The sequence below is a fragment of the Suncus etruscus genome, chromosome 7 (genome assembly GCF_024139225.1).
Source record: "Suncus etruscus isolate mSunEtr1 chromosome 7, mSunEtr1.pri.cur, whole genome shotgun sequence".
NCBI lineage: Eukaryota > Metazoa > Chordata > Mammalia > Eulipotyphla > Soricidae > Suncus > Suncus etruscus.
Genome location: NC_064854.1, coordinates 848947 through 874070, shown reverse-complemented (window position 1 = coordinate 874070; position 25124 = coordinate 848947). Strand labels below are relative to the sequence as shown.

Genomic DNA, 25124 nt, shown 5'->3' with positions numbered 1-25124 from the left:
TATCCCAGGAATGCAAGGTTGATTCTACATATGCAAATCAATTAACATCATACATCACATCAACAACAAGAAAGACAAAAACCACATGATCATATCAATCGATGCAGAGAAAGCATTTGACAAAATCCAATACCCTTTTATGTTGAAGACACTCAGCAAAATAGCGTTAGAAGGAACCTTCCTCCAGATAGTTATAGCAATCTATGAAAAGCCCACAGCCAACATTATCCTCAATGGTGAAAAACTAGAAGCATTTACACTAAGGTCAGGAACTAGGCAAGGCTGTCCACTCTCTCTATTCTTATTCAATATAATCTTAGAAGTCCTTGCAATAGCAATCCTACAAGAGAAGGGAATCAAAGGAATCTAAATTGGGAAAGAGGAACTCAAACCATCTCTTTTTGCAGATGATATAATAATATACATTGAAAACCCTAAAGAGTCCACAGTAAAACTCCTAGAAACAATTAACCATTACAGCAAAGTGGCTAGATACAAAGTCAATACACGTAAGTCAATAGCATTTCTCTATACAAATAACGAAGCTGAGGAGAGAGAGAGAGATTAAAAAAATACAATTCCATTTAAAATAGTATCAAAAATATTAAGTACCTAGGAATCAACCTTACAAGGGAAGTGAAGGACCTATACCAGGGAAATTTCAAAACAATTCAGAAAGAAATTGAAGAGGATCTAAGGAAATGGAAGAACATCCCATGCTCATGGGTAGGTAGAATCAACATAATCAAAATGACTATCCTACCCAAACTTCTTTTTTATTTTTTTATTTTTTATTTTTAATTATGAAAACAAAGATGCAAAGAAAGAGGACAAGGTAAAGTTACAGTGGAAGGACAATCAACCCATAAACAGAATTCTCAGTAGTCCCATTGCTGATATCTTAACTTTGAACTTTCAGCCAAAGAACATTAGGAAAAATAAAACAGAACCCATGTACAATTACTTTGTCCCTCAAGTCCCCAGATTGTAGTAGATAATATTTCTTAGCATCACACAAAGCAATCTAAAGACATAAAACTTATGTAACTCCTTAAACATTGAAGGCAAAGTACTTTTTTACATTTCCATGCACATGCATATTAGTTTAAGTTAACCTCAAAAGTTTAAGTGGGTTGTTTTTCTTAAGAATCAGAGTCAAAGGAGCACAGTAAAAATGGTGTTAGAGTGGCAATTATTGTTTGCATAGGCACACCAAAATATGAGAGACATGAAAAGGAAAAGCCTTGGCCTAAATACAAGGGGACTCTACCCCTGAAGTTTCCTGGCAAAAGACCAACTCTAGGCTCCAGGCAAACTACTTTGTCCAATCCAGGTCATTGTCTGTAGTGCCAATATACTTTTATTTTTTACACAGTCTCCGTTGTTGGTATCATGTTTATGTATTAAAGATCCTGGAATCTGCATATTCTATACTGCAGTCAGGATGGTGCAGAGTGTCTTCTCATTTCACCTCACAATTAAAGGGCAATGCAGAGAATCCTGTCCTGTCAGCAGGTTGTTGTTGTTAAGTCTTCTGAGTGTTAAAGGAAGTCTCTTTTGAGCAGGTCGATGTCATAGCCGTGGCAGTGTCTTCCCTGGTAGAGGACTGCTTCCGGGTGTTGTTATAAAAAACCTTGGCTGTTTCGTAGATAGCTTCCCTGGTTCAGGGGTGAATGGAGGATGCCCATTCTTCTGAGGCCTGTGCCAGGTCATTATATCAATGTTCAGGGTGTAAGGTCCCATTGCCCTACAAGATTAGTGTGTTCCAATCTCTAATAGATAAGAACTTATTTGTATGTATAGTATTTTCCCATTTTAATGTGCCTATGCAAACCAGGAACAATGCCACATGGCGTTATCAATGCATATGGGGGCCATAAGAACAACTCCAACAATCCCCATGACATGGTTCAATCATAAGCATTAAACTGAGGGACTTTTCCACCAAAATTCCTTATTGAACAGCTCACAAAGAGAAGAAAAGATAAAAAGTGGGTAGAATCGTCACTGTAAAATAATATTTAGAAATAGTTATAGCTGTTAAAGAAAATACACATAAAGTATTCAAAAGACATATGGGTCCATTTTATGTCTTTTGAAATAGTTGGGGGTTGTTCAATCCAATGCACGACTTTGGTCTGTGACTAGAACTGTGTAGTACTGAAGTTAAAAAGGGTAAATGTGAGGTACTGATGGTTGTGGGTGGGAGAGTTAAGGAGTAATAATGAGCTTTGTAGGGATGTGCGAAAGGGCAGAATCTGTTGGGGAAGGAGGTCAGTCTTCCTACCCAAACTTCTATATAGATACAATGCAATCCCCAATCAAATCCAGGCATCAATCTTTCAAGACTTAGAACAATCAATCATAAAATTCATCTCTAACCACAAAAGACCCAGGATAGCCAAACAGATACTGAAAACCAAGAGGCTGGTGGCATCTCTTTACCTAACCTGAAGCTATATTATAAAGCCATAGTGATCAAAACAGCATGGTACTGGAACAAAAACAGAGCCTCAGACAAGTGTGTTAGAACAGAATTTCCAGACATAAATCCCCAGATATACAGTCAACTAATATTTGACAATAGAGCCAAGAACTTGAAATGGAACAAAGAAAGTCTCTTCAACAAATGGTATTGGTACAACTGAAAAACCATCTTTTAGGAACTGAAAATTGATCCATACCTCACTTTTTATACAAAAGTCAACTCAAAATGGATTAAAGACCTTGAAATTAGATCAGAATCTATAAAGTTTATTGAGGGAAAAAATAGGCAGAACGCTCAAAGACCTATGTATTAAAAAAAAGTCTTCAAGGATGGAACACCAATGGCAAGGATTCTAGCATCAAACATAAACAAATGGGATTACATCAAGCTAAGAAGCTTCTGCATGGTGAAGAAAACCCAACTTAAAACAAGAAGACAGCTAACTTAATGGCAAAAAATTTTCACACCCAACACATCAGATAAAGGGCTGATAACCAGAATATACAAAGCACTCAGAAAGCTGAGTCCCCCCAAACCAAATAAAGACATAAAAAAATGGGGAGATGAAATGAATAGACACTTCTCCGAGGAAGACCAAAAGATGACCAACAAACACATAAAAACATACTCACCTTCACTCATCATTAGGGAAATCCAAATCAAGACAACAATGAGGTACCACCTTACACCAGTGAGGATGGCTCACATCAAAAATAATGGGAACAATTCGTGTTGGTGGGGATGCAGTATAAAAGGCACTCTCATCCACTGCTGGTGGGAATGCTCCCTAGTCCAACACCTATGGAGAACAGTCTGGAGAGTGCTCAAGGAACTCAGAATTGAGCTGCCTTTTGACCCAGCAATTGCTCTCCTAGGTATCTATCCCCAAGTCAGAAGGCCATTCAACCCAAAGTATGTGTGCACCCCACTATTTATCACAGCCCTCAGTATAATGGCCAAGTCTTGGAACCAATACCAATGTCCAACAACAGATGAGTGCATCATTAAGATGTAGTATCAATACACAATGGAATACTACGTAGCAGTCAGAAATGATACAATCACAGACTTTGCAGCAACGTGGATGGACCTAGAACATATTATGTTAAACGAAGCAAGCCAGAAGACGAAAGATAAACACAGAATGATAGCACTATTCTGTAGTACCTAGAATATACACCAGATATACAACCAATATCCCGTGATTAAATAACAGGGTGTAACAGGATAGAAACCTCAAACACTGTAATAATCACCATATACTAGGGAGTAGAGCTCAAAAACAAAGGGAAGAGAAACAACACAAAGCCTGACTACACATTATGTCATAAAGAAACCAGCAACAGCAGAAACAGCAGCATAGAGAGAACAGGTATATAATCATCGTTTTACTACAAAGGCCCATAATAATTTACTAGGGATCTTATACAGGATTACAGGTAAAGATTATGATGGGAAATTACTGAATCTAATGGAAACATTTCAAAACATTATGTTTGAATGCCTTAACCTTTCTACATTTAAAATAACCTCTCAGTTTTTCTGTCTATAGGGGTTCCTGGAGACAAAGGGTGAACATACTATGGTGGTACCTCAGTTTTCAGTCACACGAGGCACCATCCTCAGCTTGAATCATGAAAATGGCTGGATAAATATCTTTAATATATCCTTTATCTCTAGATTGTGCCTTCTTTTAGGACCTGAAGCATAAGACCAGCCAGATCACCAAAGTAACAACCGTGACCTACAGATTTTTACTACAGGGCCTAAGCATTGAACACGTTCAAGTAAATTAACAGGCCCTTGCTCTTGTACCCTCTGTTCTCCTTACTTCGTATTTTTGTTGTTGTTGTTTGATTGTTGTTTTGTTTTGTTTTGTTTTTCTTTCTCTCACTTCTTGTCTCCCTCTTCTTCCACCTTCTCCTCCTCACTATCATCAATTCAATCTATGTCAAATAAAAACCACACGGTTACCTCCTCTACAGGAAAGGAAAACTGACTTATAGAGTGCTGTGGACAATACTGTAAAGGCTAAACACCTATATAGATAGACCTCACTGACACAGCGGTCAGTACTTGAGACATGAAACCTATACATATCCAAAAGTTGATCTTTTAGTTTCCTTTCCTTACAAGTACTATACTTACCTATCTTTCTGTACTCAGCGCACCTCTTGCCCTCCCCACCTCTCTACATTAATATAGACCTAAGCTAACTTCTATATGTTTATATGTAGGCAGAAGCACACAGAGATTGGAATCCTCCTTAAGGGACAAACCTAAACCACAAACAACCCATACCTATACCCTATATAACCCCTACCATATATTATTTCCTCCCCCTCCTCCAGAAATCCGACTATCCCTTCACCCCTTAATCCCACGCCCGATATCCCCACCACATTATAACTCTTCACCCTCAGTTCTTAATCCATTAGGCATCAACACCAACCTCCTACCCCAAAGAACCAGTACCCACTACCCAAGTGAAGAGACACCACTCAAGCTCTCACCTGGTTCCCGGCAAGAAAATACAACCAACACCCCAGCTGACTGATGCAGTGTGGCCCTCCTTATCACCTCTCCCTAATGAGGACTGTGGCTTGATACTGGATTAGCTCCAAAGGACCCCCACTGCAAGAACTCTACCCAAGACCTCCCTACCTGAACTGCACACCTCACAAGGAAATCTCAAAAGACAATGGGGAAGCCTATACTTTCATCATAAGTATTAACCTATATAACATTCCCTCTTACCCTGTTTCTCCCCAAATGTAAAATAAGCTCTTGTTTCACTTCCTCCTTTTTGTTTTTTTTCTTTCTTTTTCTTTTTTCTTTTTTATTTTTGTCTGTGTTTTGTTTTGTTTTGTTTTGCTTTGCTTTGCTTTGCTTTGTTTTGTTTTGTTTTAGTTTTTGTTTTTTGATTTGATTTGTTTTTGCTTTTTTTGGGTAACTCCAGGCAGCGCTCAGAGGGTGCTCCTGGCTCTATGCTTGGAGATCGCCCCTGGTGGGCATGGGGGACCATGTGGAATTGCGGGATTTGAGCCACCGTCTTTCTACCGGAAGGACAGATGCCTTGTCTCCATGCTATCTCTCCGGTACCCACTTTATTACTTTAATTACATCTTTTATTTAATCTTTTTTTAAAAAAACTTTTTTTTCTTTAGATATGTGTGAGCATATAGATTTTTAGTTTTTGGCATGTGTCTGTTTTCTTCTCTCTCCACCCCCAAAAATCCACAAGCAATATATTGTAGCACCACTTCTTCCTGCAAAGACATAGTAAACAAAGAGGAAATTTTACATGTAAAAACAAACTCTTGTCTACTAGGGATAAGAACTCATACTTCTCTACAACACAAGGACATCTCCCACCCTGAACATATGTCATATGGAACCAACTTAGACTCCAGGGAACTAGACACCGACCATCCAGCCTTGACTCCTGGATCCCAGATATAGAAATGACAGAGTGCTCCACAAGAGCTCCAGGAACCAAATCCCCTCCAGGGCATTCATAATGCTGCTCTGATGCCAACATGAGCCAGTTCTAAATTTATAACCTGACAATGAGGAAATGGGAACCACTTGATCTAAGAGCAAGTTGTCCTTCCTCATCAGCCAACAATAAGACAAAATCAGAAAACATGTGACCCTTTGACCTGAGCAAAAGTCAAGATGGCTATATACAGATGACTGGTTGTTACAACCAGGACTCGACAGTACGCATCCCGGGACCAACAGCAACAACAACAACAGCAATGAAAAGCTCTAGCCTAGCTTTTGGTCTACGATCTGTTCAATAAACAAGATCTCCAACTCTAGAGGTCTGACTGCTACAACCGCAACTGAACGGGTCTTCCGGAAACAAAACGAAAGACTTTATCCCAGGCTCCATCCTAGGAGCAACATAATGACCAAGACCACCAATTACAGAAGATGGATTAAAATGACACTGAAGAAGCAGAACTCCTAGAACCACAAAGAAAGACTCCATCATAAGCTCCATTCCTTGAGCTGCACAGTCACCAAGATCTCTAGATGCAGAGGTCTGATTTTACCATCCAAGACGAAGCAGAAGTCTTCCATACACCACAAAAGCACCGAGGGGAGAGTAAATGATCATGCAAGGAGTCTACAGTTAATCCCATGACAGTATACTTCAGGGGTGGAGAAACCCTGTAACTCCTAGGCCAAGGGAATTCCCGCTATAATATCCCCAATACTTAATGTGCCTATGCAGGGGGAAAAAGAAAAAAACACACAAAATAATCATCTTTCCACACATTTATTTATTGATTGATAGATTTTTTGAAGTTTTTATTTTGCTGTAGATATTGAAGTTGATATCTCCAATTTTATTTTATTCTATTCTATTTTATTTTATCTTATCTTTTTCTTTTTGCACCCCAGCATGATTTGATTTTAGAACCAAGACTATTGTGTGGTGCTTGTCTTTATTGCTGTAGTGCTCACTGGATATTTAATTTGATATTTCTTTCTGTATTGTTGTGGTGTTTCAATTACCTTTTTCATGTCCTCTCTCAAACTGAGGTTGAAAGCCTCTAGAAGGTCTCCGCCCATTTTTAAAGTATTTGACTTCTTTTTTATTTTTTTATTATTTTGTACCCCATTCTATTGCTTTTCTTTCCTTCAAACAAAACCACATAACTCGATTTATCTAGCTCTGCCTCTTAAATAGAGGGGAAACAATGGAGGGTATCAGGACCAAACAGATATATGACCACTAATAATAAGCTAGACAAAGAGGGGTCCACCTACTCTAGCAGCCTGGGGGGTGATGGTGGGATATATGGGTTGCAGAAAGGGAACTGGGATGGGGGAAGGACAAATTTGGTGATGGATATTCCCCTGACTCAATGTTAATATGTACCTAAAATACTACTGTGAAAGATATGTAAGCCATTATGATCACAATAAAAATTAAAAAAATACAGCCACATTTTACAAAAATGTCAATATTATAATAAGGAAAGTAATACCTTGTATGTTTGATACTTATTTTTCTATTAATACTATACTACTTTTGAAAAATTGTTACTCAAAGTATAATTTCTGCCTTGAACAAAATATAATGAGAATTTGAATATGAGTCTTAAGTCTAATACAAAACCTATGGGACTTTTGAATTAGATGCAAAGCAATAGGCTTTCCTTCAAGACTTTGCCTTCAGAAAACTGTTATGAAACAATCTGCATATATTTTCTTTACTTTTTCTTTTCACACTGCAGACGTTGTGTATGTGACCTTCAGCAGTGGCTCAAGTGCATCTGTGTTTATGTCTATGTATAAAGATTGAGAAACAGATGGACAATAACAATATCAAGTTCTTGGAAAAATATCTTGACAGTCATAACTAGAAGTCAAATTTCTCTCCTTTTAATTCAGATAAATATTTGGAATAATTCTAAATTAATAGTAATATTAGTTTTTATTTAAAATGGACTCCCAAACTCTTATCATTCCTGTTAGTAGAAAAGTAAGTATTATTACCAATTCATTAAAATTAATTTGCTTAAAAATCAGTCAAGCTCTAAAATTTCAGATATACAAGATTGTATCCTATTTATCATTACATCTCTTGTAATTCAAGCTACCATAGTTTGGTATAAAATAAAGTGTCTAAAACCAAAAAGAAAGAAAATATCAGCTTTCCTAAAATGCATGAAATTTATTTCTCCAAGGTACAAGACAATGAAAATATGTATATTTTGGAAAATAGTGGTCAAGGAAAATCTTAAGTTCAAATGATACCAAAACCAGCATTCTATATAAGATAAATTAAAATGTATAATAAATCAGCACAAAGAATATGAGAAAAAATTAAAAACTAATAAAAGGTAAATATTATATGGTTCTCATTCCATACATTAACTTTTATAATGTAATTTCCAAACAGATTGTGGTGATTTAACCTCTAGAGTTATCACTAAAATTTTAAATATATATGGCAGGTGTTCCGTGTGAATTCATCAGGATTCCTTAACATGTAAATAAAGACTGGAAGGGATAACTTTTTTCAATTATGAAAACAATAGTGACCTTTAGGAAATTGAGAAATTAAAAAGTGGACATTACTAATAAACACAAAATATTCAATAGCCAACTCCAGATATATAAAGAGGTACAAATAGAATAACAAATAATTCCAAATAATTGTTCTAAGCAAGCTATAAGAAAACATAGACAAGTCAAAGATATCTTTTAAAATTCATGAATAAAGTGATACTTTAATAGAAGACAAAAGATAGAAAGGAATACAACACAAGTTGAGACTAAAATACAATAATAATAGAATGATGAAAATGTAATGAGTTGCATCAAAAGTAATCACATTAAAAGAAATGTCATTTGATACTTCATATGATTAAAAATAATAAAATATACTAACATTTGTTTATTAAAACACCATAACTTATTAAGTTTTAATAATATAGTTGTTTCAGGAGTATAATATTCTAACAAAAATTCTACTATCCTTCCAATGTTCCTCATTTCCCCATTCTCTATTTTGCCTCATTAGCAGACAAATAAATTCACTTCATATTGCTTACTCCAAGAAAATTTACAGAAATGGCAAATACAATAAGTTATATCAACAAATTTCAGTTTGTGATGATTGATTTTATATGATTATAACCAATGTAAAGAAAGAAATTAAAATCATTCGATGTAATATAATATAATATAATGCCTTTCTCATTTACCTAGGCAAGTTTTCAACTTGGCATCTAAATATGTTGCATTAAATTTACTTTGTACATGGGTCTCATTGTGAGAATTATCTTGTCTTCTTATATAAAACAAATTTTGTTTTTATTAATAAATAAATTCTTTAATGGTATCACTGTGAGATATACAAATACAAAGTTGTCCATGATTGAGTTTTCAGTCATACAACATACAACATCCTTCATCAGTGCACATTTCCCACCAATAATGTCTCCAGATTCTCCCCCTCTCTTTCCCCTCTTCTCTCTCCCCTGTATGTATGGCAAACATTTTTCTTTCCCACCCTTTCTTCCCTCACTTTCAGACATTGTGTTTACAATATTGTTACTTAAGAATTATCATGCATATCACTTTATCTCCTTTCAGCACCCAGCTCTTGTCCAGAGAGATCATTTCCAACTATCTTTATCATAGCGATCCCTTCTATTCCCTAATTGCACACTCTCACTTTTGGTGGCAAGCTCTTACCATAGACTAGCCCTCCTGTCCTTGTCTCTATTATCTCTGGATAGATTACCATGATATCTTTTGTTTGTTTTGTTTTAGGGCCATACCTGGCAGTGCTCAGGGGTTACTCCTGGCTCTGCATGAAGAAATCACTTCTGGCAGGCTCTGAGGACCATAGAGGACACTGAGGATCAAACTTGAGTCTACTACACGTAAGACAAATTGCCTACCCACTGTGCCCATATCATACTACTGGCTGAGATGTGGACAGAAAGGACCTCTTATTCACTGCTGGTGGGAATGTCGTCTAGACAACCTTGGAAAGAGATATGTAGATTCCTCCAAAAACTGGAAATTGAGCTCCCATACGATCCAGCTATAGCACTCCTAGGGATATACCCTAGGAACACAAAAATACAATTCAAAAATCCCTTCCTCACATCTATATTCATCACAGCTCTATTTGCAATAGCCAGACTCTGGAAACAACCAAGATGCCCTTCAACAGATGAATGGTTAAAGAAACTGTGGTACATATACACAATGGAATATTATGCAGCCGTCAGGAGAGATGAAGTCATGAAATTTTCCTATACATGTATGTATATGGAATCTATTATGCTGAATGAAATAAGCCAGAGGGAGAGAGATAGATGCAGAATAGTCTCACTCATCTATGGGTTTTAAAAAAAAATAAAAGACATTTTTGCAATAATTCTCAGAAACAAAAGAGAGGAGGGCTGGAAGGTCCAGCTTGTGACATGAAGCTCACCACAAAGAGTGATGACTGCAGGTAGAGAAATAACTACACTGAGAACTATCATAACAATGTGAATGAATGAGGAAATCCTTTAGAGGTGGTGGTAGGGTGGGCAGGAGGGAGATTTGGGACATTGGTGGTGGGAATGTTGCACTGATGAAGGGGGGTGTTCTTTACATGACTGAAACTCAACTACAATCATATTTGTAATCAAGGTGTTTAAATAAAGATATTAATAAAAATATATATTTTTAATTTTTTGCTAATATAAAGTTTACATGAAATAGGTAAAACCTATAAATGTAAAAATAAGTCAGAAGGAGAGAGATAAACAGAATAGTCTCAATCATCTGTGGGATTTAAAAAAATATAAAAACAGTATAATAATAATATACCCAAGAGAATATAGAGATGAGAGCCAGAAAAACCAGCCCAAGATATGAAGCTTACCACAAGGAGTGGTAAGTACAGTTAAGGAAATGACTACAATAGCAATTGCCATGACAATGATAGTGAGAGAGAGAAATACAATGCCTGTTTTGAAGACAGGCATGGGATGGGGGAGGAGGAAAACCAGCGACATTGGCAGTGAAGAGGGGTGTGTATTTTATGGCTGAAACTCAGCTATGAACATATTTGTAATCATGGTTCTTATTCTACAGAACCAAAGAAGGCCAAGTCTGGGTTTGGCCCAATATCAAACAAGCAAAGTGTATTTACAAATTATGGCTGCAATGTGGATCAAAGAAAGAACAAACATCATTATTGGAAATGTAAAGTGGTATAGATATTATAGAAAGCAGTATGGAGGTTCCTAAAGAATTGGAAATACAAATATTATATGATCCAAATATCCTACATACGGCTATGCATCTAAAAGAAATGACTATTTCAAAGAGATCATTGTTCTTCCTTGATAACTGCAACATTATTAACTGTAGCCAAGATATAGAGAGATCCTCAGTATCTGTTGATAAATAAGAAATATGCTACACACAGGCAGTATTCAGTCTATATTTAAAAAAGGAATATTATCCTGTTATTTGGAACTAAATAGATTAATATGGATGGTGTTAAACTAAGAACAATTACCAGGGTAACCTTAAGTAACTATAAAAGAAATTTTAAATGATTTTAAGTGTTCTCTCTTCTACTCTCTAGGAGAATTTATGAAGAATTAATACTAAGATAAGTCAACTTTTTATGAGGGGGATTTCAAATCAATAATTCTTTCTTGTTATATCTTTTAATTTTTATTATTGTGGGTAGTTTGAATAGTTCTGCCATTCTTAAATTTTTATTTTATAAAAATTATTTGACTTTTGGTAATAAAATTGTTCATAACATTTTATTTTAGTAATTTATGTCTAATTAGTATAAAAATAATTTCTTTCTGGGCCCTGGAGTGATAGCTCAGTGGTAGGGCATTTGTCTTGCACGTGGCCAACCCAGGACAGACCCTGGTTCGATCCCCTACATCCCATATGGTTCCCTGAACCTGCCAGGAGCAATTTCTGAGCGCAGAGCCAGGAGTCACCCATGAGTGCCACAGGGTGTGGCCCCAAAGCAAAACAAACATACAAAACACCTTTCTTTCCTGATTTTATTAATTTGAGTATTCTCTTTTTTTTCCTTGATTACTCTGTCAAATATTTCTTGCTAATTTTGGATCATTTTAATAAAACATCTTTGTTTCTTTAACTTTATTATTTTTAGTTTCTAAGTAATTTGAACTCTAATTCTAGATAATTTCAGCTCTAATATTTGTTATTTCTTTGCCTTTTGTTGGTATTTGATTTAGAATGCTATTCCTTTCTAATATCCTTAAGGTAGTTGATTCATTTTTTTTCCACTGGAGTTAGCTTAGTTTATTCTAAGGCCCTATCCACCATTCCATTTTCTCACATGGCATCTATGCTAAGCTTTTCATGCAGTCTTTCAGCTGCCCTCCATAAATCCTTGCTACTCTTGCTCTCCGTTGATTCATTTTTTTTAAATTAAGAATTTTGTTTTTCATGATACCAACAACAGAGACTGTGTGAAAAGTGTGTTGGCACTACGGACAATGTCTAGGATCGGACGATAACTTGCCTGAAGCCTAGAGTTGGTCTTATGCCAGGAAACTTCAGGGGTAGGATCTCTTTGTATTTAGGCCAAGGTTATTCCTTTCCATGCCTCTTATATTTTGGTGGGCCTATGCAAACAACAATTGCCACTCTAACATCGTTTTTACTGTGCTCCTTTGACTCTAATCCTTAAAATGCACCCACTTAAAATTTGAGGTTAAATGCACCCACTTAAAATTTGAGGTTAACTTAAGCTAATATGCATGTACATGGAAATGTAAAAAATACTATGCCTCTAATGTTTAAGGAGTTACGTAAGTTTTATGGCTTTAGATTGCCTTGTGTGCTGTTAAGAAATATTATAATGTGCTACAATCTGAGGACTTGAGGGACAAAGTAATTGTACATGGATTCTGTTTTATTTATCTTAATGTTCTTTGTCTGAAAGTTCAAAGTTAAGATATCAGCAAGGGGACTTCTTCTGAGAATTATGTTATGGCTGATTGTCCTTCCACTGTAACTTTACCTTGTCCTCTTTCTTTGCATCTTTTGTTCTCATAATTCAAAATAAAAAAATTAAAAAAAAAGAATTTTGTTTTTGATATATCATTTATAGGCAATAACTTTTTCCTAAGCAGAATTTTATTTCAACCTTATAGTTTGAGTATGTCTTCTAATTGTGTCAAGTCTTTTTTATTTCCTTTGTGAGCTCTTTGTATTGTAGAAATATGCTATTGAATGTCAACATATTTGCAGTTTTTCTACATTCTTCCATTTTTGATCCATAATTTTATTTTATTGCAATTAGCAAGCAATCTTTGTTTTATTTCGGTCCTTTATATACTGCTGTTGCTTTATTATGGCCCAGTGCATGGATCTGTCCTGGAGAACATTCCATATTCTTGAGGAAAATATATATTTCATTGTGAGATAGAATGTTTTACAAATACTTGTTCAGTATAGTTGGTTCATCTTGAAGTTTCTATTTCCTATTGTTATGCCCAGTTGTTCTGTTTATTACTAAATGAGAAAACTTAAGATTTCTAAATATTAATACTAGTTGATTAATATACTCAATTCTTTTATTCATTTATTTTTATGTATTGTCTGCCCTACTGTTAAGTGCTTGCTATAATTCTTATGTCTTTATTAATATAACTTTAGTATTCTTTGATTCTGTTTATGTGATTAACCTGTTTTTTTCCTTTTACTTTCAACTTAATGACATAACATATTTGAATATAAATTAAATTATGCTTCATTACAGCATAAGGGTTGGCCTTATTTATGCAGAATACCAATTTCTGTTTTTTGGTTAGGTTGTTAATCAATTTACACTTAGTGTTACCTTTGATATAGTTTGAAATATACCTTTATTTTTCTTCTTTTTTCTTGCATGTACATTGTCATTTGTCTACTGTTCTCCACTTATTGCTTTCTTTTAAATTAAGTAAATATGTTCAAGTGTAATTTTTATATAACCTATAATTATTTATAATTTTAAAGTTTATTTCTAAATTTTATATGTGTGGTGCTTAACATATCCCTTTTTTTGTTTGTTTAGGTTTGATTTGAGACCTACACATGGAAGAACTTGGAAACTACCAAGTGTGCTGGGGCTATTCTAGGAAGTGTACTTAAGAAATGTGGTACTGGGCCGGGTGGTGGCGCTAAAGGTAAGGTGCCTGCCTTCCCTGTGCTAGCCTTGGACGGACCGCAGTTCGATCCCCCGGTGTCCCATATGGTCCCCCAAGCCAGGAGCAACTTCTGAGCGCATAGCCAGGAGTAACCCCTGAGCATTACCGGGTGTGGCCTAAAAACAAAAAAAAAAAAAAAAACAAAAAAAAAGAAATGTGGTACTGGAGATAGAATCCAAATCTTCTACATGTGAAGCATGCCTCAGGTCTTTGAGCTATCCTTGTAGCTCAAAGATATGTCTATATATATGTATCTCAACAGATATGTATATCTTATTCTAATGTCCTTCAAGTTTAGTAAGCTATGTATATTATATTTCTAATAACCTCTTTCCCTCTCTTATCCTTTATAATATGTAACTTGCAATATATATATATATATATATATATATATATATATATATATATATATATATATATATATATATATATATATGGTTTTTGGGTCATACCCGGCAGTGCTCAGGGGTTACTCCTGGCTCTATGTTCAGAAATCGCTCCTGGCAGGCTTGGGGGACCATATGGGATGCCGGGATTCAAACCACCGACCTTCTGCATGTAAGGCAAATGCCTTACCTCCATGGTATCTCTCCAGTCCCAGTATCTTGCAATTTTTATAATTATCTTTCTTTCTATGTTCTTTATTTTTCCGAAAGATTTAAGTAACTATATGGCATTACCTGCTGTAGGTTTGAAGAACTCACTTTAAGTAGTATAGATGTATTTTCTGCCAATGAATTCTTTCAATTTTTATATTATTTCATTATTTCTTAATTTCAAATTTATTTTTGAAATAAACTATGTTAAATATGAGCATCTTGAGTGATAGATTTCTTTTATGACATTTATCATGACTCAGTTTTAGTCTCCATTGTGTTCTAATTAATAAACAGTTATTATTATATTTCAGGTTTTTCCAAAAGTTTGTTTTCCTGACCTTTAGATTTTAATAACATGTATTGCTTAATTTGCATCCTATACTTGATATTTTATTTTGTCTTCCTGTTTCTCTAAGCATTGCTTATTTAAGTTCTTTGATCATTTTATAATAGTCATTTGAAACCTTTGCAAGGTTAGATTATTTTGTGCCACATCTAGCATTATTCAGGGGTTACTTCTAGCTCAGTACTCTGGATGCACTCCTGGCTGTGCTCAGGGGAACATATGGGATGCCAGGAATCAAACTTGGGTCAGCCACAGAGAAGGCAAGCACCCTAATTGTACTATAGCTCTGGCCCTAAGTTTAAAACTAGCACTCTTTCAAAAGTTTTTTTCTTACTTTTGTTTATATGTATGAATTATGCTTTCCTTTTTATTTGAAAATGTTATACTTTTATAAGAAGATAATTTGTATACCTTTGTAATATGTCAATATCATATTCAGCATGCCTTTATAACTCTAATAGATATTGATCTCACAGACACAGCTAAATAAAATCTTTGTAAGAATGGTTGGTTGCTGCCTTTTGACTTCTATTTTGTCCAGTGGCTTTACTAATCTGTTCTAATGAGGTCCATTGTCCTGAAGTATGCATTAGCTGATGTCACTTTTAATGGATGGAGCATGAGGGTGGATTTAGTAAGATACTAATTTTCTTTCCCTGAACTTATGGTGAAATGTCTCTGTATCACCACCAGCTACTACTCTCTATTAATTTCTGTTGTTTGATAATTCCCATTATAATTATTATATTACATTGTTGTATAGCCTGTTCCAAGTTTTTTGTATCATGTGTTGAGTTTTTTTTTAAACCACAGTGGCTTTTTTAATGGTCTCTTCTATTGGGTTCTCTCTAGCAAACTTTGGGCCTGTTTACTACTGCTCTCTTAAGGACTATTTTTATGTTGTTGTCTTCTTACTGTTTTGGGACCGCTTCTCACTAAGGAAACAGGATTCTGAGAATTAAAACCAGGCTGACTGTATGCAAGGTAAAAGGTTTGCCAGCTGCACTATGTTTCTGACCACTGCTTTTCTGTGTTCATTCTAACCTTATTATAGGTTTTGATGTTTAAACATTCAAGTTTCTTATTTTTATATTTAATCATATTTAAATGTTATATTAAAACATGTATATATTTAAATATTAATTATTCATACTTGATTATTATATTGTACTTTGTATATTTTCATATATGTGAATATATACAAATATAATATGTTGTGTGTATACAAACATGACATGTTGTGTTATATTATATATTACATATGATATGCTATATTTGTATACCTCAAGACCCCCTGAAAGCAATGAATTCTTGGATGTAATAAAAGTTCTTGAGAAATAATAAAACTAAGAGATGGAATTTGCAGGAGTTATACTGATAATTGTCTCACCTGGCACCACTGCCGGCTCAGAGAAGGGACATCTGACTGAGAAACAGCCCGCAGAAACAAAGGCCAGGAAAGGAATCTCAAAGACCACCATCTGCCCCTACTCTTCCTGCTGGCACCTATCATAGCAGACTCTTCGCTGGGTGAAAAACCCCAGGTGGGGCAGGCTGTGAAAACCCAGAAAAGTCAACTTAGCCCGAAAGAAGTATACACGTGTTGCTTGGGTACATGCTGTCTGGGTACATGCTGCCCACATCGCCCCTCTGGAGATGTAGCCTTTCTCGCTTTCATACTTGAAGGCTAGGATGTGTACTGAGGCCCTCTCTGTTTTTGGAGAAGCCCATGTTTTCTCTTGAGTTCATTACTCTCTTTTCTTATCCCTTCCCTCACCTCTCAGTTTGTATGTAATTTGGGCTTCTTTCTAATGTAGAATTTTAAATCAATCAGTAAAGGGTTTTTTGGGTAGCACCAGGAGGTAATCTATATGAAAAGACGCCCGAAGGAAGAATTTTTGCCTAAAATAAATTTACTTCTCTTTGGTAATAATTTTGTTCCATAGTCTTTCTGATTATTTTTAGAACTTTTGGTAGTGCCTTTCTACTTGCTAAATAAAATACTGGCCAATTTATAAATAACTGAATAAAATCAGCTTGATATTAGTATTTGTTTGGATAATTTAAAATTTGAATTTGTGCTCGCTTCTGCAGCACATATACTAAAATTGGAACAATACAGAGAAGATTAGCATGGCCCCAGCACAAGGATGATATGCAAATTCGTGAAGCATTTCATATTTAAAAAAATGTTTTAATTTAATTGACTTTTGCTCAATTAATTTCACTCCTTTATTGTTGTTTTATTTTATTTGTCCAGGAGTTTATTCCAAAAGAGCAAAATCAAATTTCTTTCTGATCTACTTTATCTCCAAACTCTTTGTTTTATTGCTCTTTGCTTTATTACCATTGACAGCTTTATTAGGACTTCTTTTCCATTCACAAAATTTTGTTTGTATAATATCAATTTTATGAGAACTAAAGACAACACTCAGGACCCGTGTTAATAGAGAAAAAGACCAAACAGTTCACCTGATTATGCTATGCTGATGACTGAAGAATGAAAAATTTCAGTAAGAACTCAAATCATAACACATTTCTTTAATATAATTTTGGAGATAAAATTTTGAATGGACACATTCCTTGCTTGAATTCTGAAAATGCACTTTACTTTTAATGTTAACAAAGGCAGGAGCTACTTTAAAGATTAATTGATACTAGAATATAATGTTTCTCAGAGCCAAACTTATCCTGTTATTTCTAAAAATATCAAAAGAATCTTAGGCTACAGTCACTGAGGAGAGTTGCAACAAGAACCATTAATACTGTTATTTGCAATTAGAAATAGTAAAATTTGCACAAATCCCCTTAAGTGAGTGCCTTTTATTTTCAATGTTAGAAACAAAAGTCTAAGCACCAAGTTCTATATTTATTGTTTAGTTCCCTTTCCACTGGGGAGATTCAAAGAGAAGCTGTTATTAGCATTCTAATCACTCTCTTTCAGTAAGATCTGACACACAATCTGTTTTGAATAAACCCAAATGTCAGTCCCTGGGACTGCACCACCAAGGGAGGGGTAGGTTTGTAAGGAAGATGATGAGCCTCATTTCCAAATGGTTGAACTTTAGATTCCAGTAGACCCTTTCGTGAAGAGGTGCCTCACACAGTCAAATACATGCTTTTAAAGGTCAGAAGGAAATTCTGGATTGGAAACACAAGTGTGACTGGAAATGATGTCTCAAAATGAATGAGTCTCATCCCTTTGCACAAAATACATTAAATTTTCTCCAAGTATCCCAACATCTCCTCTCTGTCACTCATGCCACAGACGATGAGCAAGTCTATTGCGTAAAAGAAACAAGGGCTTTGAGAGGGATGCATGCTGGGAGAGTAATACTTCTTCCAAATTAGGTCAAGATCAAGTAAGACCTTGAGGAGGAAGACAGAAATGGAGGCAGAGACCAGGAATTATGGAAAAGAAGAAATGGAGACACCTCACTCTTTAATATCAGAGCTGATCAGGATTGTTATCCAAGAAAAGCAAGGAATAACTGAATAGAAAAGAGGGGTTTCGTTGGCAATTAAATAGCTTGGTTGGGAAGGATGCCTTACCAGCATGGACGGGAGAACAGCTTCTTCAAAGAGAGGGAGTATGGGGATTTGATATTTGCCCAGCCTAGGTAGAGTAACGCAGTAACAGAACAAAATATCCATAGGCTAGTAGTGTGTTAGGAAACTCAAATATATTCTTGAGGGAGAAAGGTGAGCATGTGCAGCTGAGGAACATCAAAGAAAGGTACATTTTAGCATTATACTTTAATAAAGACAAGGAGGCTAGAGATCATAATGAATTCTTCCGTGTAGTCTCCACTGACAAGAACCGTATCCGTGAAAAGGTGTTCTTAAGCTATGCTGTATGTACTCCATGGACTACTACTCGCCTATAAGAAAAGGCAAAAGTATGTAATTTTGCTGCTTCATGGGCCAACAAAACCTCCACCACTAAAAATAAAAATGAAGCAAAAATGTTAAGGGAAAAGAGAAAGGGCGAGGCTAACAAAAGTTTTGACAGGGATATCTCTTGAACATACATGGAAGAGTGCTCAGGGTTGAATGAGCATCTCAGCATCTTTGTGGGAGTTTTAGCAACTATTTGTCATTGGTTAAAAGAGACTTTCCTTTAGAAATCTGGAAGATAGCTCAACCTTTCTTCAACTGACAAATCCAGATTAAAAGCAAAGACCTTTCTCTTCTCTTTTTGGTAGAAAAACAGTGCACAGGAGACCATGACATTTGGTAAAGTGCCACATGGGTCCAGCAGTGATGGGAGCTATCCCTATTTGTCCTCAAAGACTTACGCAGTGCTGGGAATCAAACTGAGGCCTTCGTATGCCAAGTATGAACTCAAACACTTAGGAATATCTCCATGGCCCCCAAATACAGATGTATAACCCTAAATAAAATCTGGAGTTGCTGACTATCATATGGAAAGGAAACAATGTTGAATCTACTCCTCTGGGTTAAAAGGAAACTAGAGCCATTTTATCACAACTTATGCTTGCTAAGTTTGGAAACATGTTTGGGTATTGTTACATTTTGGGAAAAATTTTACATGGGAAAATTCAAAATGTACTCAATGATCATTTTTATTAAAGTAGTTATTCAGGTTTAAGTTGAGGGTCTTTGCCAAGAATGAACCCTGAGCATAGAATCAGGAGTAAGCCCTGAACAAAGACAAGTGTGACTCCAACCTAAAAAAATTAAAATAAATTTGGGTGGATAATATAGATACCAACATCAGATTTCTCTGAGTGTCAAGCATCCTAAGTTTTAAATTCAGTTTACATAAATAAGTCACATGTACAGAATGTACAGAATATATTAGAATATACATCTAATCATTATTATTTTTAAAGGTATTCTTATTGTTTCACCTTTAAAACATTAAAGTTTTTAGGCACATATTCTCCCTGGACCCACACACACACATGGCTTCCAAATACGCATGCTGGCTGCATCTGTCCTGTTGAGATTGTACATTTTTAAAAAATAATATCTTTATTTAAGCACCATAATTAAAACCATGTTTGTTGTTGGGTTTCAGTCATAAAAAGAACACCCTCTCTTCACCAGTGCAACATTACCACCACCAATGCCCTCTATCTCCTTCCTCCCCCATCCCTTTCCTGTATTTGAGACAGGTATCTCTCACTCATTCATTGACATCATTGTTGATAGTGTAGCTATTTCTCTAATTGCACTCACCACTCTTTGTGGTAAGCTTCATATCATGGGCTGATCCTTCAGGCCCTCATCTCTGTTGTATCTGGGCATTATTACAATAATGTCTTATTTTGCTTAAAACCTATAAGTGAGTGAGACTATTCTGTGTTTATATCTCTCTGACTTACTTCACTCATAATAGATCCCATTTACATCCATGTATAGGAAAATTTCATGATTTCACCTCTCCTGACAGCTGCATAATATTCCATTGTGTATATGTACCACAGTTTCTTTAACGACTCATCTGTTGAAGGGCATCTTGGTTGTTTCCAGAATCTGGCTATTGTAAATAGCACTGCAATAGGTGTGAGGAAGGCATTTTTGAATTGTATTTTTGTGTTCCTAGGGTATATCCCTAGGAGTGGTATAGCTGGATCATATGGGAACTCAATTTTTAGTTTTTTGAGGAATCTCTATATTGTTTTCCATAAAGCCTGGACTAGTTGGCATTCCCACTAGAGGTGAATGAGAGTTCCTTTCTCCCCACATCCCCTCCAGCACAGATTGTTCTTGTTCTTTGTGATGTGTGCCAGTCTCTGGTATGAGTTGGTTTAAAGAAGTCAGTTTTGATTAGACTTGATACCGCAGACAATTGATAAGGGGAAGCACTACTGATAATGTTATCGAAATCTTGTTCCTTAGTCATAGATGTTTGTGTTGGAGAAGATATAAAAAACAGTGATTATTTGAATCTTTTATCCTAAAGGGCATGAAAGTACACTCAAGACATTATCTCATGCTTTTACTTTAACAACCGTAACCACAACAAGGGCAAGTTTATACTGTTAAATTTCTAGATGAATTATTTGCTTTTTATATACCAAGTGTCCTGACAACAACAACAACAACAACAACAACAAAAAACTATTATTTATTGACTTGAACATCTTTGGAGGCAGCTCAGCCAGAGTGCATAGCAGAATTTTCATGTTTAGCCCAGAATATTAAACTCAGAATCTAAGTTTTAGAAATATTGCAAAAAGTAATGTGGGGTTTATCTGGTCAGTTACCTTGCTCACAGTTTCATTGAAAAATTAGGAGTGAACGAAATAGATGTATGGGCTCATATCACACTAATGAACATAATTTCAGAATTTATTTTTATAAGGCTAATGCCATTTTATCCCAAGAATCTAGCTGTGTTGTTCTGGACACTAAACAAATTTGCCTTTCCCCCAGAAAGAGATATTATCTCTACCTAGTCTGACTATTTACAAGCAAATATTCTTGAAAAGATAGTTGGGCATTAAGTTGCCTAGGATGATCCTTAATGCAGGACAAGAATGGCTTTTATCCCTGCCAGAGAAAAGCTACATAATTCATTGCTAACTACCTTAACCAAACTGTGACCCCCTGGGACCATGCATCAACCAATGGGAAGCTGATGCAATTTTATATAAGCTACAACAAGTTATTTTCCATAAGACACAAATCTTACCTTTGACTAGATGAAACTATAGAATTGTTACAGCTGCTCAGTTTCATCGAGACAGTAATTCATCGTGGAGAGTTGTGTGAGGTTACCCATGGAGTACATGTAAAGGAGGAAGGAAGGAAGGAAGGAAAACCCAGTTGGGAAACCAGTTGCATAAATTTAAGAAACTTGCCAAAGTCTGACTCATTCAGTAAAGATTCTTTTGCAGCAGAATTTGACTGAGGTTGAAATTCAAACCTTGAATGAATGCATTCTAACTTATGAGTATTAGACACATTAAACACTTGTTTTTCTTTACTTAAAGACACCATTAAAGAAGAATCTACCACATTCAGAAAAGCAATTTATGTATGTGCACAGCACTGCGGAATATCACAAAAGAGCACATTTTGGAGTTAGAACACACAGCTGAAAGTACCCCTTCAGCACTTTTGCAATTAGTAACTTGGACATGCTCATTTATAAAGGCAACTATCATCTTTATAATATTACAGATTAGATTTATCTACGATTAGACCTTATACATAATGGCATCATGTGGTATACATTTGTGTGTCTGGCATCTTTCTTTCCTCTTTGGACTGGCAGGATTTATGATGTCAGATTGTAAGCAGCTGTAATTAGTTCACCCTAATTAGTAGATTTCATCATATAACTATATTTCATTGCAACTTATTTATTCATTATAATGTTGATGCAATTTTAATTTATTTTTTAGCTTAGACCACAAAAATATAACATTGCAATAAACAGGTTTTACATATTCTGACACCTTTCTTTTTTCTTCCTTCTTTCTCCCTCCCTCCTTTCTTCTTGCCGCTTCACTCCCTCCTTCCTCCTCTACTTCTTTCCATCTTTCTTTCTCTCTTTCTGTCCTTCTTCCTTTCTTTTTATTTCCTTTCATCTTTACTTCTTTCCTTCTTCCTTCCTTTATTTCCATTCCTCCCTCCCTCTCTTCCTTCCTTCCTTCCTTCCTTCCTTCCTTCCTTCCTTCCTTCCTTCCTTCCTTCCTTCCTTCCTTCCTTCCTTCCTTCCTTCCTTCCCTTTCTTTCTCTCTTCTTTCCTTACTTTTTCCCCCCACATAAAATAGTGCTCAAGACTTATTCCTGGCTCTGTGCTCAGGAATTCCTCCTGGCAGAGCTCAGGAATCTATATGGTGTGTTGGAGATTGAATCTGGGTTGGCTGTATGCAAGGCAAGCACTCTACCCATGTCCTTCCATGGATACATTTTCAAGGAGTATAATTACAGGCATTAGGGTCTGTCCAAGTTCAGTTATGATAAGTAATGGAAATAATTTTCCAGATACTCACCTATTTATATTCCTGTCAAAAATGTGAGAATTCTCCACATCCTAAAATAACTTGTTATTGTCTCTTTAATCGATATATCATATATATATATATATGAGCACGCACTGATATTTTAATCTACTATACTTTATGACTAACAAATGTAAGTACTTTCCACACATATATTGATTGTATGATATTCTCATAAAATTACTGTTCAGCCCTTTCATAGAGCCCAGAGAGACAATCAATGAGCTCAGAAGCTTGAGCTCCGTCTCCACACTCTATGGTTCTCTGAGCACTAACTGAAATGACCCTAAACTCCTAACTGGTAGTAAGTCCCTAAACACTGTTGGATATTAACTTTTTCAGATAAAAAGTCTAGTGGGTGATTTTTCTTTTCCTTAATGAGTTTTAACATTTTTAATTTGTTCATTAAAAATAGCTACTATGTCCTAGTTTGTGTGTTTGTATTTCTTTTTTTATTGGCTAATACTTTTGACATTTTAGAAAACCTTCTCTATTCCTAAAAGCATACATATTTTCTCTCTTTTTTTGTTCCTTTGCACTTGTATGGATTGGCTTTTCACAATTTGAATTATTTCTACATAGAGTGTATATTTAAGAAGCAAATGCACTGTGTTTTCCTTTTCTATCACACCTGATGTGTGAATGTCCCACACCAACCAGTCCTCCATCACAGCTGATTCTCCTACAATTCAGTTTATTCTAGTACTAACTGCAATAAGTTTAGTCCCACAGCTTCAGAGCACTATTCCATAAGTTGTTTTCCCTTCAGATGTCAGTTCACATCACTACCTGGATCTCTGGTTACCCACAGCTTCTGTCTAATTTGGCTACAAGTTGTTGGATTACCTTCTCTTTACATATGCTCATTTGCTAGAACACCTCTCAGAAGTCCAAAAACCATTCATTTTCAGTGGTTTACTATATGATAATGTGATAAAGCATATAGAAGACATACACATAAAGAGGCACAGGGCAAAGTCTGAAAGATTCTGAGCACAAACAATTCTGTTTTGTGCAGCTGGCACATCCTGGCACATGAATGTCTTCAGCACCTGAGGTTCCTGAGCACAGGGCCAGTGGTAAGCCGTGAGCACTGCTCTATACACTATTTTCATTAATTTTCTTCAATTGCACTTAAGATAAACATTATTTTATATATTTCAGCCATGCTTTTCAGATCACAGAAAAGCATGTAACTTTGCCAGGTCTTGCGCCACATCCCAATGTATGTTCACCTCTATTTCTCAGGTCTCTTCATTCACTGAGTACTGGAACCAATAGCTCTTTGATGATGAAATATAATTTGTTAGTCACTTGAAGACAATTGACTTGCATTTTCTCTTTCTCTTGATCATAATGTGCTTTGTCTTCTCCTTGATGGGTATTTGGGCAGAAACTTGTCAGTGTCACTTTCCTGTTCTTTCATGGGATGTCACCCCAGGTTTTCTGGCAGCCACCTGCCATCACTATGGTGTCCTCCTTCAGTTCTGACACAGCATCATTAGCAGCTGCACCATGTTCCTTGTTCAGTTCAATGAATATACAACGGATTTGGCACCGAACACAGCCAGGGGACCTAAACTGCCGCCCACCGACCCTCCTTCTGAGCTGTGCACAGGGCCCTTCTGTCCTCCCACGACTGAGCCCACTTCCAAAGACTGACGAGGTTGGCTGCACACCAAGCAATGAATGCCCTGAACTTGGCCTTCGGCTTGATTTCTTATTTAACTGAGTGAGAGAAACAAAACAAAACACCCATCAGCACACAGTGGTGTCATGGTGTCTCCTGATATCTTGGAAATATTTCAGCAGAATTTACAATCTTTCCTTTCTGGGACACAGGCAGAGAGGACCTTCTGTGATTGGAACCCAAGAAGCTTTCTATAATACTGTACGATCAATATGCCCATTAAAAAATCATATAGGGGCTAGAGCGATAGCACAGCGGTCGCATGTTTGCCTTGCATGCAGCCGACCCAGGAAGGA

The 25124-nt window shown here is 35.9% G+C and overlaps 1 non-coding gene across 1 annotated transcript; it reads left to right on the top strand.

The window, feature by feature from the left end:
- Window positions 1–17234: 17234 nt before the first annotated feature.
- On the top strand, window positions 17235–17341 carry LOC126015149 (U6 spliceosomal RNA). Its single transcript, XR_007498042.1, has one exon. It is a non-coding gene; the product is annotated as a U6 spliceosomal RNA (small nuclear RNA).
- The last annotated feature ends 7783 nt before the right edge of the window (window positions 17342–25124 follow it).